This window comes from Eupeodes corollae, chromosome 3 (genome assembly GCF_945859685.1).
Source record: "Eupeodes corollae chromosome 3, idEupCoro1.1, whole genome shotgun sequence".
Taxonomy (NCBI): domain Eukaryota; kingdom Metazoa; phylum Arthropoda; class Insecta; order Diptera; family Syrphidae; genus Eupeodes; species Eupeodes corollae.
The window spans coordinates 6,835,712-6,852,292 of record NC_079149.1 but is presented as its reverse complement, the minus strand read 5'-3'; the positions used below and the strand labels follow the sequence as shown (position 1 = coordinate 6,852,292).

The window sequence follows — 16,581 nt, the reverse complement described above, 5'->3', positions numbered from 1 at the left end:
GCCACCATCAAGAATAGAATTGACAAAACAAAAAAAAAAACAAAACCAACTAACTATCAACCCACTCTCCGCCACCGCAGAACTACTCCACGAATTTCAAGTCTTGCAACCATTACCACCATCATCATCGACTTCAGCATCTGGTACGAGTACCTTACCTACATATACACCAAGTCTTTCTTAGCTTAAAGTGTACCTATACCGAGTACCGATTGCCGACCGCCCGACCAAACTCTGACGTACACCTCACGTCGTTGTTCTTCCTCTGTTCCTGTTGTTTCTTATAAATCTTTTAGAGCCTTTCTGCCTTTATTCTTCACATCAGTTTCTTCTACTTAAAGCAAGCACCTTTCTTACGTTTTACCTGTTTTCTTTAACCACACAAGACACAACATTTTTATAGCAATTTACAGTCTTCGTTATTGTTTTTGCACTTTTAAAACTAAAGAAATATTGACTGTGTATCTGTGAGATACTTTTTGAGTTTTTCTCTCTCTTCCTTTTAAGTTGGTATTAAATATTATCTATCGATGTATTTTTAAAGAGAGGAGAACAAGAGAGAGGAACTTCTTTCAAGAAAATACAACAAAAAAAAAACTATCTAACCAATTCAACTTCAAACAGAACAGCAGATACATTCGTTCGATTAAAGACTCGAGTTTGTAGATACGTCTACCGCGAGTGTGATGTTCGTTTCTTCGTCGTCGTCCGTTGTCCGTTGCGTTTTTTGATTTTCTATAAATGTAGTTTTTCATCTCAAAAAGAGTCTTGCTCCCGCTACTCTCGTATACAAAACGGCAAAATCTCCTTTTTCTTTGATCACCTTACTTACTTACTCGTACTCCGTGCAAGAAACCTTCAATTCGCGGTTTTTACGTCGACGTCTGTGTGTATCTCAAGTCGTGTTTATATGTGTGAAAGAAAGAGGTATGGAAACATTTTTAACGAAGAGGTCTTAAAAATTTCCTCTCTGGCTAAAATCAACAGTTGCGCGGACGCGAACAGCATAATAAGATCGTCTTTTACGGAACGGATCGCGCAAAAAAAACTTCAAACTTAATCTCATCAAATCCAATCAAAAATATATCAATCCAAGTTCAATAGAAAAATGTATCTTTTATTCAAAGATATCAAATGAAAATACACTGATTTATCAACAAAAAATAAATAATAACTTCCGTGATAGATACTTTTTTATCTAAAAGATACAAATTTTTCTTTTTTTATTTCTATGCATATATCGAAAAAAGGTGGTTATTTTATTTTCCTCAAGATAAGAAAACAAAAATATATACCTACCTTGCCAAGGCATAGACTAAGTTGAAACTCGTTGTGGTTGTGTATATTTTTCTATTTATTTTATTTGCGAGAAGGAGGAAGAAATTTGTTGCAAAGTCCCCAGCAGCTTTAGCGGACTCAACTTAGAGCTAAACACAAAAAAAAACATTCTTGGAGCAAAATTTTGTGGTGCATTTTCCTGGTCACAATCCCAGTCGCAGGTCTTTCATGTACAAGTATTTTATATAGTGCGCGTCGTCGGCAGCAGCAGCAACAGCAGCGGTGGCGGTCCTCTGTTGAATTTGCGAATTGCGAGTTGCGAAGCTCCCCCTCGAGTGTTTATTAACGGTGCAGTGATTCGAAAAAATTCGTATCCATATTCGTTTACATTCTGCGCTAGCGCTAGCAAATAGGTTCACCAACTATACCAACTATCTAGCAGCTCAGCTAAAGCTACTTACACACTATCTGGCCAGAAGAAACAACTTGTTTTGATGGTTGTTTTCTTTTTGTATCTTTTTTAACACGTTTTTGCTGCACAATTCCAGTTTTGAATTTATATTAAAATATTTTCTACATACGAGTATCTGATAAATAAATTAATAATAAAATATAAAAAAAGAATTGGTTAAACGAGCAGAAAAACCTAACCAAGTCTAGGTTTACTCTTCTGTGGAATGTGAGAAAATTATGTAAATCAAATGTGCACCGCCGGGTTGGTTTTCTATTCAATCTTATAATAATTTTTGTATCTTTTTGTGAATTTTATTTTGTATCTGTAACTTGTTTAACTGCGCTAGCTCTGGCTTTGGCTCTGGCTGACTCTCTGACTGTGTCGCCCTCCGATTGAAGAATATCATAATCGAATGCATCTCTCACGGAAATGGAATTTTCGTTGTCGTTGTCGTCGCTGGTTTTTGTGCTCGATTAACGTGTCGTTTATGTGATTTTCGGTTTCTGTGATACCAATAAAATCAACTGTTTGAACAGAGTGATATTTCAACAAGAATAAGAAGAATACAAAATTAAGTTAAATTCTATCTTTGGTGCTAAATTTGTGTGTTTTTAAAAATAACACACTGGATTTTGTTTGAATTAGATAGTTTTTTTTTGTTGGATTAAAACGTATACGAATAAACTTTATGGATTAAAACGATCGTTTTTCTAGAGTGAAAGGTGAGATTTTTTAATTTTTCAAAAACAAAAACCTTGTATCTTAAGTGGATTAGGTGGTATCTTTTTTCGGATTGATAATAAAATGAGTCAATAGCGAGGGGTAGTGAAGCAACAGATAAGACTTTTATTGTTGTTGTTGTTGTTTGCACTAAGATAGATAGATAGGTAGCAAAAACGCAGGTGATTTTGTTGTTACTTTTGTTTTTATTAATTCTACATCAGGTAGAGGTATGGCAAATAATAACAAAAAAAGAATGTAATAATCTTGTCATGTGTTCAGGTATTCAAATATGTTTTTGTCTGTAAAGTGTTTACATTTTTTTATTATTATTATTATTTTTTTTATTTTAATAAAACTCAGACAAGGTTCATATTTCTGAGTTACTTCAGGGTAACAACGTAAGGAGAATAATAATGAGTTGTTTTACGTCAAAATATGTACAATGTATGGGAAATCCTATATGCACTATCGTATCTATAGAATTTTAGTTTGAATTTATTAGTTTTTCAATGGTGTTTAGAAAGGAATTCTTTGTTATGAAAGGATTCATAAACAAAGTAGCTATCCATACGTTCTACCTGGATATGAACTTAGGTGAACCAGGTATAGATACATTTTAAACTAGCATAAGGATAGGATATTTGAAATACATGTAGGTGTGTTTTGTAGGTAAACCAACTTACTTTTACTTTCCTTCCTTCAAAAATAATGTCCCTAAATGGTGTTATCAGTAAAAGGACACAGGTAGACAGACCTAAGACGAACATTTGAGAAATTAAATACACAAAACACGAAACTAGGTTGTACATATTTGCTTTACAACTTTAAGTGTTTTATAGATTACTCACTTGAATGTTCTAAGATTTGTAATGGAGGATGTTGAATTTTGAATTTTAATCTCGAAAATCGCAGCAAAACACGATTTCAATTTTGTTTTCCTAATATGTTTGCAAATATCGTGTTTTTTTAATTTTAAAAATTGAAATAAAAAGAGGCTGCGGGATGCGATCCACACTGATAACTTTCAATCCCGTCTATCGATTTGTCTTGCTTAAAAGTTTGTAGGTTTTCGTGTTGGGTTAAAAAAATTGTTAGTTGAATTATTCTTCAACATTTTAAAATTACCAACAATATTTTTCATATAAAGAAATAGTTTAATTTGAAGATCTAGTTTTGTTAAATAGATTTAGAGTCGAACACAAATTTGTACCAATTTTAATACAATTTCTTAAAATTTTACAAATTTAATGAATGAAATGAATTTGGGAGATATCAAGAACCCAACATGAATTTTTACCAAATTTGCGCACTATTTCTTGTAGATTTTATATTTTTATGAAAAAACGGACTGTTTGATTTTTATAAAAAAACTGTTTAATATCGAAAACAATACTTTCTGTGCAAAAAAAGTTTGAAGACAGTATTTTTAATTTTTGAAAAGCTATTTGAGTCGAAAGTAAATTTTGACCAAGTTTTAATATTGTTTTTTTTTTATTAGGTATTTATTTTTTGTAAAATAACTGTCAATTAGATTTTTCTTAAAATTGTTCTAAATGTTGACAACAATATTTCTTATAAATTAAAATTAGCTGGATGCCATAATTTTTAAGTTTTGAAAAGTCAAAAATAAATGTTTAACAACTTTTATTAATTTTTTGTTAAGGTTGTTATTTTTTGTAAGAAAACTGTCAATTCGATTTTTCTCAAAATTTTAATTAATTTTAAATGCACTATTTTTTTAAAAGATAAAAGAAGTTTAAATCCAATATCTCAAAGTTTTGAAAGGATATTAAAGTCGAAAATCAATTTGTACCAACTTTTATTAATTTTTTTGTTTAGGTTTTTATTTTTTGTAAAAAACTGTCTATTAGATTTTTCTCAAAATTTTTCCAAATGTCGACAACAATATTTGTTATAAGTTAAAATAAGTTTGAAGCCATAATCTTAAGGTTTTGAAAAGATATTTGAGTCGAAATTCTATTTTTACCAATTTCGAGTAATGTTTTTTTCAGGTTTTTATTTTTTGTAAGAAAACTGTCATTTCGATTTTTCTCAAAATTTTACCAGATTTTGAAAACGTTATTTTTCGTTGCACAAAATTGTTTTAAAGATAAAATAATTTTGTTTTCTTAAAATTTTCGAGGTGACAAATTTTTTTTTCAGTTTTCTTGATTTATAAAAGTAACCGTTAGTTGAATTTTTTTTCAAAAATATACTAGTTTGGTATCACGTTACAATATATTATATAAAATTAAATTCAAGTCTCTAGCGTATTTGGTTCGTGAGATATTAAGGGTTTACCAAAATTTTGACCTTTTTTAAACTGCTATGGTAAAAAAAACCACCCACGCAATTTTCTTGAGAGCCGTTTCTGCATCTTTCTGCCTTATTATCTGTATAACAAAATTTATTTGAAATTGATATCTCTACTAGTTCTTGAGCTTTGGACGACGAAAAAAACGTCGCGAACGTAGGGACGTACGAACGTACGCATAAACGCACGCACTGACATCTTTCTAATAATATTTTATTTCGAATCTAGGTACCTTGAAACTTCGAGAAATGTCAAAATTTTCAATTTGACAAATCGGATCTATTACAATAGCTTCCTATGGGAAGTTAAAAATACAAGATATTGATAAAAAATCTGAAACAAATTTTTGTCACCTTGAATATTTTACGAATATCAAAAAATGTAACAAAAATGAAACAAAAAACACACTAATTAAATTTGGTAAAAATTGATTTTGGACTCGAATATCTTAACACTAATTTTATCTTATGAAAAATATTGTTTTCGACGCTAGGTAATTTTTTTTTTTGAAAAATCCAATAAATAGTTTTTTTTTTATATATAAAATAATAGTTTACCAATTTAACAGATTGGTAAAATTAGTTGTTTGTTTTGGAATATCTCGAAAATATATGAAAGTATTGACTTCAAAATTATTTTATACTATCCAAAATTTTGTTATTAACGTAAGATAATGTTCTTAGAAAAATCCAAATGGTATTTTTTTATAAGAAATAAAAACTTTCGACAAATTCTGCTAAATTTGATCAAAATTGTTTTCGACCTTAAATGTTGGCAACAAAAACAGATATTAAGTGCGTTTTTTATTATTCCATAATAGAACAGTGAGAAATTGCCAATAAAACGATCCGCAGTAGCCAGATGTTTGTATTTCAAAATTGGTACAACTGATAGAAGATCTATAGGAATAATAATAATAAAAAAAACACACAAATAGAAGAAAGTTTTGTGAAAATCAAATGTCAAAATTAACTTAGCAAAAAAAAACAACAAAACTAATAAAATGGCCAAGTTTCAAGAAGAAATGGTAAGAAAACATCTGGAAATTGAGATTCTATAAAAAAAGTTAATTAAACAATTACAGCTTTTGGCATAAAATAAAAACTTCAAAAAGAGGGTTTATAAGTAAACTACTACATTAACATGTGGTGTTGAAGCAAGCTTGAAGATCGCCTCAATTCTTTGTATACCTGAATCGAGTTGAAATAAAATATATCTTCTTGTGCGGTGGAAACACCAAAAAGATTTATTTAATCTAAACTGAGATAAACCCTTGGTGGAAACATAGTAAAATTTAATTATCGTTTCTGTTTTCTCTTGCAAAATATGCCCAGTTAGTCCATTTTCATTAACAAAACTAAATAATATCAACAATAACAGATTGATTTTTTCCCCAATGGAAAACACATACATAAATCCAAATGCACAATTACTCAACGAACATAGTCATCGAGATACAAATGCAATATCAATGGTACCAACATTTGAGTACGAAATCACATAAGATCCATTCGAGACTAGTATAAATGTCAAAAACCCATCCATAGTAAGATTCTACTCTAACTTTCATCGGTGTTATTAATACTATGGGTATTGTTCTTGTTATTAGTGTAAAATCCTACTATACTATTGATAGATTTTCCAACAAAACACGGGTATTGGAATCAAACTTATTTTATCATGTGCAAAATATTGTTGCTTGATTTAAGTTACATAGTTCATAAGAAAAATTCAATCGACGAATTTTTTACTTATTTTGTTAAAGTTTTGTAGAAATCGAAAGACGAGGCCGATGGAAAGTTATAAATATTGGTCACATGCCAGCCTCTTTTTTTATTGAATCTGATAGATAATAAATTGACATTTATTTTGATCTATCTATGATTTCCGGTCCATTCGATCAATTTAAATGTTTACTATACTTTTTCTAATAAATCTGAACGTACGCCATCAGTTAAGGTTGACTTCCATTTTTTCAGAATTGCAAGTTTATCGGTATAAGCCAATCACTTCCTTTGCGAGTGTAAGTTATCAGTTGATAGAAATTAAAAAAAAGACTTTTTAAGACTTTATTTCTATAGGCAATTTTTCAGTTTTTAATAAATATTTATGTATTCGTAGTTTGTAATTCACAATAATTTGGAATTTTCTCAATTAAAAAATAAACTATGTGGCGCAACAGTTCGTAGAGAACAAGGGCCCAGTGTCTTCTAGCTCTTAAATATTCTTGTGTGCGCGACATTTTAGGAATGGAGGAGACCTACAGTTTTTACTTTTTATGCCAAATGCGAAATGCTACTTTAATAAAGCACTTTTCCTGACAAGAATTAGTCTTGGAGGATTTGTCAATTCCACAAGATTGAACCCAATACCTCTAGCAAGACAGTCCTACCAACTAACTTACCATCACACCAAGGGTACTAGAAGATTCTAAAAAAACTTGTATGGATTTGCATTGATGTTCATCAACCATCAGTTGATAGATGACTCTCACAATACATAACCCTCAACATAACCTTATAAAATAAAATTTGAGAAGCCTTAAGTTGAACGAACTAAGGAGCCTTATTACAAAGCAAATTGATGATTTAGTTCGTTGCATGACAAGTTCCGTCGAATGTTTGGAATTAAAAAATAATTCAAATTCAATTTTTTTAATAAAAATATTTGTCTTAAATAAGTGTCCATTTCACTAATATTTAGTTGAATAGTCTTTGTTGGATATAACGGCTTCACATCGCCTGGTCATGGAATTGATCAAGCCTTGGTACCTTTGGACTGGAATACTCTCCCAAGACATCTTAACTGCATCCCAGAGTAACTGATTGCTCGTTAATTTAATTTGGGAGACAGATTTCTTCACGTCAGTCCATAAATTTTCAATGGGGTTTAGGTCAGGCGATTGCTTTGGCCATTCCATGTATGTTTGGGGTCGTTATCCTGTTGGAAGACCCACAAAAGCCTTCCCTTGAAAAATAATAATGAAAAAAGTAAATTTCTTGCGGTGCTATTTTTTAGCGACAAAAAAAACTCATTTTCCGCAAATATGGCCGCTTAGGAAAAGAACCGTTACCATTTTAAAGACAGAGTTGCACAAGAGAGAGATAACACTTCAAGCAATAATATATAACGGTAAAGGCCATAAATATTTTGCTGTAATTTTTTTTTATGCTTGAAATAAAACTTTGACTAGTGGTGCAATTTTTTTTATCGGCACTGTATATATTTTTCTTTCCAAAATAATCCATTTTCCGGCTGAAAACGGTTTATGGTGAATTACAAAACTTTACTGAATAGAAACGTCAACACAGTTTGACATTTCTTAACTGTCAAACTTTAAATAACGGCGATTGAAATATTTTTTAAAAAAGATGAATCAAATTACAATTCTTCTAACATTTAAAAGGACATTGGTCGTATGTATTGATTTATTCCTTCCACATTTAACCAGATTTTGGAGAGAAAACAAACAATATTTTTGACATTTAGCCATAGTTACCTTTTTTCCGCCTGTCACTTTGACTTTTAGTCATATAAGCATTTTGCAGTGAGGTCTAATGTCATTTTTATTGAATGAGACATGAAATTTTTGGTTTAAAGGTCGATGTTGTCAAACATTTTAAACTTGTATAATTTCGAAACTTAAGAAACATTACTCAAGCTTGTTAAGGCTTAAAGTTAACCATGATGTATAGCTCAATTATTTCTTTGAATCTTAGATTTATCCTTAAAGATACGTCAGAGAAAATGCCGCTTCATTTGTATATCAAGTAAGAATAAAAGAAACCGACTTACTTACCTGCTTGTATCGAAATAATTAAAAAACAAAAACAAATTTACACCGAAATTCAGGTAAATTTCCTGAATGGTTTTCCTCCTACATTTATAAATATGGAAAGGTATAATTGGTTCGGTATTTTGCGGTATCGGAAAGACAATTAGAACTACAAAGGCGTTTTTACCGGAACGAAAATGTTTTTAAAAATTGAAACGTGATAATTCCAGCACTTTGAATATCTAAGCGTAATTTTCTCCGAATTGTTTGAAAATTCCTTAGAGTTCAAATTGTATTCACAAAAACCTGTGCAATTTTATGGAGTCCCTTAAAGTTGGTTCATGTTCATGCATTAATATCGAAGGTTTGACATTTTAAAGAACAACAAAATCAATTCAAGTAAACGGTTATCTATTTAAAATATCAGTTTTTCTATTTAATTAAAAGCAAAGAACTTATTTATCCTTATACTTGTGAATTGTAAGGCTTAGTACTATATTGTTGAACTTTTTGAAGAAAATTTTGATTCCAAAAAACTCTGAACAACATTAAATTCACATAAAATTTGCCTCTGTTGACATAATTTGAATTGATTTCAATAATTAAACTGAAATATTATCTGCTAATAACAAAATTTGAAAAGATTACAAAAAGTTCAGAAATGTGTTCTTAAAAGAAAGACAAATTAACGACAACAGATATCTTGGAAGGTCCATGTTGGGCGCCATTCTTTATCATATTGTAAAGCTTCTTAATTATTTTGAGCGATGAAAAAGAAGTTAAAAACTGATACTATTCAGTTATTGTCTAGAGCAAACACTTTGTTTATCTTTCTTAAAAAGGTTTTTTTTTTTAAAGAAAATGTTGTTAAGCATACAAAAAAATGTTTTCAAAATAATTTGTTTATTAATTTCAAAAAAAGACAAATAGAAAATTTTGCGTATATTCTATTGTTTATGTTTCAACAAAAAAAATCTGACATGTGTTAATTGTTATTTGCTCTGACACGGGTAGTAAAAATAACTTCCCATCTAAATAAACAAATGAAAAATAAGCAACATACTTCAACATATTTTTTTTTCTCAAATTGAAAGTCACTTGAATGATAAACTGATCTGTAAAAAAATAACCTCAATTGAAAACCCTTCTAATTAAGAACATTGTGAAAAAACATTAATATGCAGTTAAATCATTGCTTCTACTCTTTTAAACTGTACCACACATTTTTGCTGATAAACTCATGTTTATCTTATCTTATCATTAAATCACAGATTGGCTAAGTAAACTCATTTGCACAAATTGTTCTGATTAACAAACAAAATGAAAAGATAACAAAACGTTGACATACAAAATTTTACCTCACGAAAGGGTAAATTTAAATGATGGACTTAGGTATATTCATTTTTTCTAGGCTCTGACAGCGACCTTCACCTTTTTTTTTAAAAAAAAACCTTAAGTCTCATAAGATGCCAAGTTGGAATGTGTGTGATGTATGATAAAGTCAATAAGTTTTATCATTTCTTCTACATTCTTTTCTAAGTGAATTGATGTTGACTTTCTTTTCACTCACAGCCATCAACTCAGTGTGTTGTTACCCTAATGACACATTAACTTTTCTTGGAATGAAATGTCAAACAAAAACAAAAAAACAAAAACTTCAAATTATCCAAAAACGTCATTGTATAATAGCGTGTGTTGTGTCGTGTATGGTTGTTATTTTTTTTTGGCGGATGAATATAAACGCACTTGGCGTGTCACGAAATCACTTGGTTGCATCGAGATCAATCTGGAAAGTGAGGTTTTAATAGATTTTAGGCCCTCAGGTTGTTTGAAGTTTGTTCAGGAGTATCTATAATTAAGAGTGCTTTTTGTTTTTTGTTGATTACTGCACCAGTACTCTTATTTCTATATCTGTTCATCACTTTCACTCACAGTAGCATCGCAGAAGCCAAAGGGCACAAGTTTAACTGAAATAACACAACTTATGGTGTTTTAGAGCTAAGACTTAGCTATCGTATGAAATTGTTATATCACTTTATTTAGAGGGCTTAAAGGCTTCTTCGGAAGCATTTTTAGTAATTGTACTCTTAAAACTTTGCTTCCGACTTTCATAATTTATGTATCTCAAGTTTGTACAAACTTTATGTAATATTTAAAAAACTTGCGATGTTATATCAAAACCAAATTGACGTTTAAGAAGTGCCCTAAAAGAAGGAAATATTTCTCTATAGATCTGAGAAAAATATGCTATTCGGAATGACATATCGTTAAAATTAAATTGAACGAATATGAACTTAACGAATTTCAAAGATTTGTTTGACTTACTTTGACAACCCCAGTTGAAACTTTACCTTATAAAATTAAAAAGAATTTCTTAATCACTAAGAGCCTTTACTTTTTAAATAAGTTCTAAAAACACATTCCCATAAAATCATTTTGCTCTCAGAAGAAAAAGGAGCATTAACAATTTCCAATCCAAAAACCAAATTAAGTTGCGTGAGATTTTTTTTGAGAGAGTGAATAATTTTCAAAATTAATTTACATAAACATTGCAAAAACCTTACAACCTTAACCTTTTTCTTAACAACCTGGCGTAAAATGAGCCATTTAATACATTTTGACCCAAAGACCCTTTGGGAAATGTTAACATGTCCCTTTTTTTTGTGAAGTATCAAGTAGTTCTAGCACAGGTAGTTTTCTGTACTTTGTCGTTCTTCACGCAAGGGAAAGGTGAAGCATGGTTAAGACAACATTTTTATTCTTGTTCCGTATACAAATTAAAATAATGGAAGTGGTTATAATCCTTTTAGGATGGTTTTAACCAGGAAAGATAATTCTTAAGAGGACTGACAAAAAAATTGTTCTAATTAGTAATCTTGGGATGAATATTCCGATGCAGACGAGCCTAATGTGTGCTTTGATAATTTGTGGGAAAAATGTGGAATTTTTCTGTTTACATGATTTTTGTTAAGTGAACTCACCCCAAAATAGGATAAGAAGGCGAGACATTTAAGTGAAGTTCATTTGACGAAATAAGTGAAAATGAATTTAGTCTTGAGACGATTCTTTGTAATATTAGCTCAATGCTTTTAAAGCAATGAACATCGCAAAAGGATGCCCTTTAATTCAAAAACAGTAGGTTGGTGACTTTTTGACGTTTCTTATTAAAATTTCCACACAAATATGTCGGACTGTTCACACGAAGATACAAAATTGTCACCCATTCTTCTTTTAAGTATAAAGCAATCGACGCACGGGATTGCTCAGATCAATGTGAACTAAAATTAATTAAAATCAATTATTGATAACTACAAATCTGACAGTTCTTCTCAATTGCTTTTAAAACTGCGAAAAAAAGATGTCGCCCTCTAATTCAAAAACAGTAGGTTGGCGACATTTTGACTTATATTTTTAAAGTTTCCACACAAATATCTGTTCACACGAAGATACAAAATTCTCATTAATTTTTCTTTTTAGTATAAAACAATCAACCCGGAGAATCATTTGTTGTTTAGATCAATGTGAATTGAAATTAATGGTGAAATTAATTATTAATAACTACAAATCTGACAGTTCTTGTCACTTGCTTTTAAAACTGCGAAAAAATGCCCCCTAATTCAAAAACAGTAGGTTGACGACTTTTTGACGTTTCTTATTAAAGTTTACACACAAGAATCTTGGACTGTTCACACGTAGACACAAAATTCTCATCCATTCTTCTGGAATCAATGGTAAAATTAATTATTAATAACTATATAAATCTGACAGTTCTTGTCACTTTCTTTTAAAACTGTGAAACAAAATTCTTTTCTGAGAATTTTTGTATATACATATGTAAATAAAAAATCAATTTCATGATAAATTAAAATTAAAGAGGTTTCTATGACACATATTTTAAAATGGCAGCCATATTTTGACATTGACAGTTTCACTGTAATTTTAATTGTTACTGAATAAGTGAAAATCATTTTGTTGGTTTGAGACATACATATAAGTATGTACCTAAGCATTTTTAAATTAATTGATATATAAACAATTTTTGTCAACTTCTGTAGGTTTGTCATGCGACCTTCGCTTGCATATTGGATTTTTGCATTTCAAATGATTGTTACCTTTCAAACACAAGAAACTTATTACAAACCTTATAAGATGATGCAGAATGTATTTAAAATTTCGTAAGTTCTATTACTGACTCAGGAAATACCTACGAGAGTCGTCTTTATCTTTATGACTTAATGTGCTGTTTTGAGAGATGTTTAAAGATTATTTTTCTTGTTTTGTCTTCTTTGATTAATTTGCAAATAAAAATAAAATAGGTCAAAGTTTCTCGCAAACTTCAATAACTTTCGTTTCACGTCAAATCCAGGTACTTTACCTTTGTCATATCAAAATGATGGATACAAACTTCCCACTTCTATATAATATGTGAACACGCTCGTGATAAGGATTTATGAGATTGAGATAAAGCGTGTATTTGGGTAATTACTGAGCATTTGACTTCATGCGTTACTAAAGAACTATAATCTCCACTCGTTAAATTAACTTTCAAAGTCTTTTTAAGAACTGTCAAGCATGTTGGAGAAAATTAAATGAGATCTTTCAGACACTATACTAAGGTTCTGTTATACTTTGCTTCCACGCACGTATTTTTAACCCATTTATAACTTTTCCCATTTTCTCTAATTTAACTTTAACGACAACCGATTACAAATTTTAGGTCTCACTTTTTGAAAATTGAAAGAATCATCACACTCTTCCATTGTCCATCTTCACTTAGGAAAAAAACGAAGAAGAAAAACATCCCACTCTTTAATTCTGACCGTCCGTCAGCCTCAACCCATTTTACCTTGAATTTGAATCTGAAAACAACAGTGAAAATAAAAAAATGTCTTTGTGTCTAAATGTCATCAACACGATACACAAAGCAGAAAATTCACAAATTGTCATTCAAAATTGTGTTGATGGTAATAATGCTGATGATGATGATGCGACTGTTAACAACACTCTTCTCTTACAAGTCCGATAAAAATAATTTCCATCATCAAAAACATAATACCAGGTTTTTATTAAAAACAAAAAGAAAAAACTCACCACAAGCTCTAAACATAAAACAAGTATGTACTTACCTTTATACAAAAGTCACCAAGGCAAGCGTCCATCTTTCAATGGTTTTTTGTTTTAGTTGTTGTTGATGTTTTTTTTTCTTCTGAAATGTCATTTGCAGAGACTTAAGTCTTTCTGTCAAACGTTCGTCCATATTAAATTACTTTTATTTTGTTGGTTCGTTGTATGTTTGAAATGTTGGTATCTCTTTTGTGTGAGTATCTTTCTATCTGCAATTTCAATGACAACCATACCATTCGTCAATTTTAATTGAATTTTAATTTTTACTTTTGTGTCTGTTTTTTGTACTGTTTTTCGCTCTCTCTCTCTTTTATGTCCAGCTGCCTTTGTCTTTGGTGCAAAACTTATTGCGTAAATTCCAATGAAGCATCTAAGGAAGAAGTAGTAGGTACTACTCCTTAAAGTGGTGATGGTGAAGAGAGCTCGAAGTAACACGAAGGATATGCTTGATGGCGCCATTGAAGCATTAAGTATATGAACATATATTTGATGCCTTGTAAGCTTATCAGCACCTACTGTAGGCGCTCGCTGTGCTGTATACATAAATACCTCTTGGCAATATCGACATCTCGATGACAGGAGACACGGGACACAAAATGTCATTGTGCGCGAAGGGTCTGTCTACACTTTCTTATGCATAGGAATAGGAAATAGCTCCCTGTGTATCGTCGTCGGTCGGTCGATTGTCGTCAACGAAGGTTGTTGTCAACTGGAAATATATGTATAGACAAATGCACTTAAGGCATAAGAAGTTAGAAAATTTGTTTAGTTTTTCTTGGCGTCCGGTTTTTGCAGTTTTTCCTCTCACTTCTTCGATTCGATCTTTAAAGAAAGGAAGAAAATTGCAAAGAACTTGAAACCTACTAAAAAACCGGAATTCTTGTTGCAACATAGGCAAATACACATAAGACATCAAACACACAAAACAGAAAAACCTAACACATTGCATCCCATCGTAGTCCCCCTAGCGCCCAGCGTTGGTAACATAAAGTTGTTGTTGGCTGCGGTGCGGTGCGGCAGCGGTCGTCGCTATTTGTAGTCTTCGAGCGTCGTCGCCTGGCTGGTTTCGGGACAAATACCTTCGGCATTGCCTAGGTTATAAGTCTATAGAAGGCGAACAAAAGTCTCCATCCATAGATATATTTATACATGATATTTTATAGGAGATGGAAAACACGATGGAAACAGCATCACTTTGGAACGTATTTTAGCACCACCGCGCCATAGAACAATATCCACATCTGTATAGTTACTTGCATCCACATCCATCGACGAGCAGTTTGGGTTGTCGTCGTCATTATCTCGACGGAGCAAGACACGAGGATTGGGATAAGACGAGATTACGTTGGAGCCAATCAATTGGCTATAAATACCTGACTACATCATGGCATGTGGTTAGAAAAAGAAAATCATCATCCAAAGAAAACCCACAAACTCAGGACGACGATGATGATGACGGGTTGTAGACCCAATATAAAAAAAATTGAAGGTATCAACAGAAAAAGGTTATAATGTGGGTTTTTTATAAGTACAACCTTGAAGAACTTACCCTATGCTTGGTTTAATATTTAAGCCATTGCAATGTTTATATCAGTATTGAGTTATAAAATGTCAAAAACTTAAAGCCCCTTCAAAAGGAACCGTAAGCCAGTATTATGCTTTTTCTTTACAATCATTAATAACTGAAAACATTTGTGGCCTTTAGTAATTTCAAACACAAAAAGTTCACTGTGAACTGTCAAATGTAAAATTACAACTTAATCAAGAAAACGGATGCGTTCCAAAACATAGCAAAAAAAATCTTCGAATTTCACCTTAATTTTGACACTACTTTGGTTTATAGTAAATGATACTTCTGATCTTACACTGGATGTTCAGGAAAATATGTAAAGTGAAAATTGTCAAAAAGTGGCCAAACAATTAAGGTACATACACATAAGGTACGATTTGACAGGTGATTAATTCTCAATATTTTTAAACAACTTCTAGATGAAGGTTACTTTATCAACTTCCAAGTTAAATTTAATAATAGCTGTCAAATATAAATTTTAAATTCACAATAGCACTTTTTTGTTCATGGTATTTGAATGAAATTAGACAACTGTAAAACACTAGGGTAAATAATATGTCACAAACAAACTTCTTTAGATGATTCATTTTGACGTCGTGATACCCTGTATTTCGTAAACGTCATGAGAAAAAGACTTAAATCTTTAATTTATAAAAATATGCATTTTGACATTTTTATTTTAATTCAAAGAAGAAACGACAAATTCAATTTACCCTATACATTAACAGCGAAAAAAAGAAAACAAACTTAGATAGAAAAAGAAGAAGAAGAACTGCATGTCTTGTGTGCATAAAATGTCGACGACATCTTCGACGTTGTCGTCTTCAAAAAATCGTCTTCCTCCACACATCCTCTTATATTCTTGTTGTCATTGGCACAGACCAGGCCAGAACATCATCAGAACAGAACAGCGAACAAAATTGACCAGACCAGACCAGACCAGACAAGACATCCCATCCCAAGACAACGCGACACAACGCCGGACAACAAAAATGACGACTGCCTTCGGCATGGCCGGCCCGGCTGTGAGGATGAGGATCTCTCATGTTCTGTATTTAAAGAATTCTATGTTGTCCTCGCGCGTCTTCATCTTCATGCTTCATCCCATGGTCGATCATCAGCACCATCCAAGGTAAAATCAAATGATAGAACTTGCCATCATCATCATCGTCATTATTATCATCATCAAGCCGTCCATCTAGCACTCATCCGTGGCAGTGCAGATAGATATGGAGATGGACGACGAAGAAAAAGGGTAACCACGCGAATTGACTTTGGTTAGATAACAGTTCATCACGATCATCATCATCATCATCATCATCACCATCGTCATCATCATCATC

General features: G+C 31.4%; 1 protein-coding gene across 1 annotated transcript in view; it reads left to right on the top strand.

Moving 5' to 3' along the window:
- Positions 1–700: 700 nt before the first annotated feature.
- The window catches only part of LOC129952791 (protein Shroom), a 227,332-nt gene continuing 211,451 nt past the window's right edge, over positions 701–16,581 (top strand). The window contains exon 1 of the mRNA XM_056065613.1: positions 701–2,454. The gene's annotated coding sequence lies outside the window, so the exon portion shown is untranslated. The remainder of the gene's footprint in view (positions 2,455–16,581) is intronic.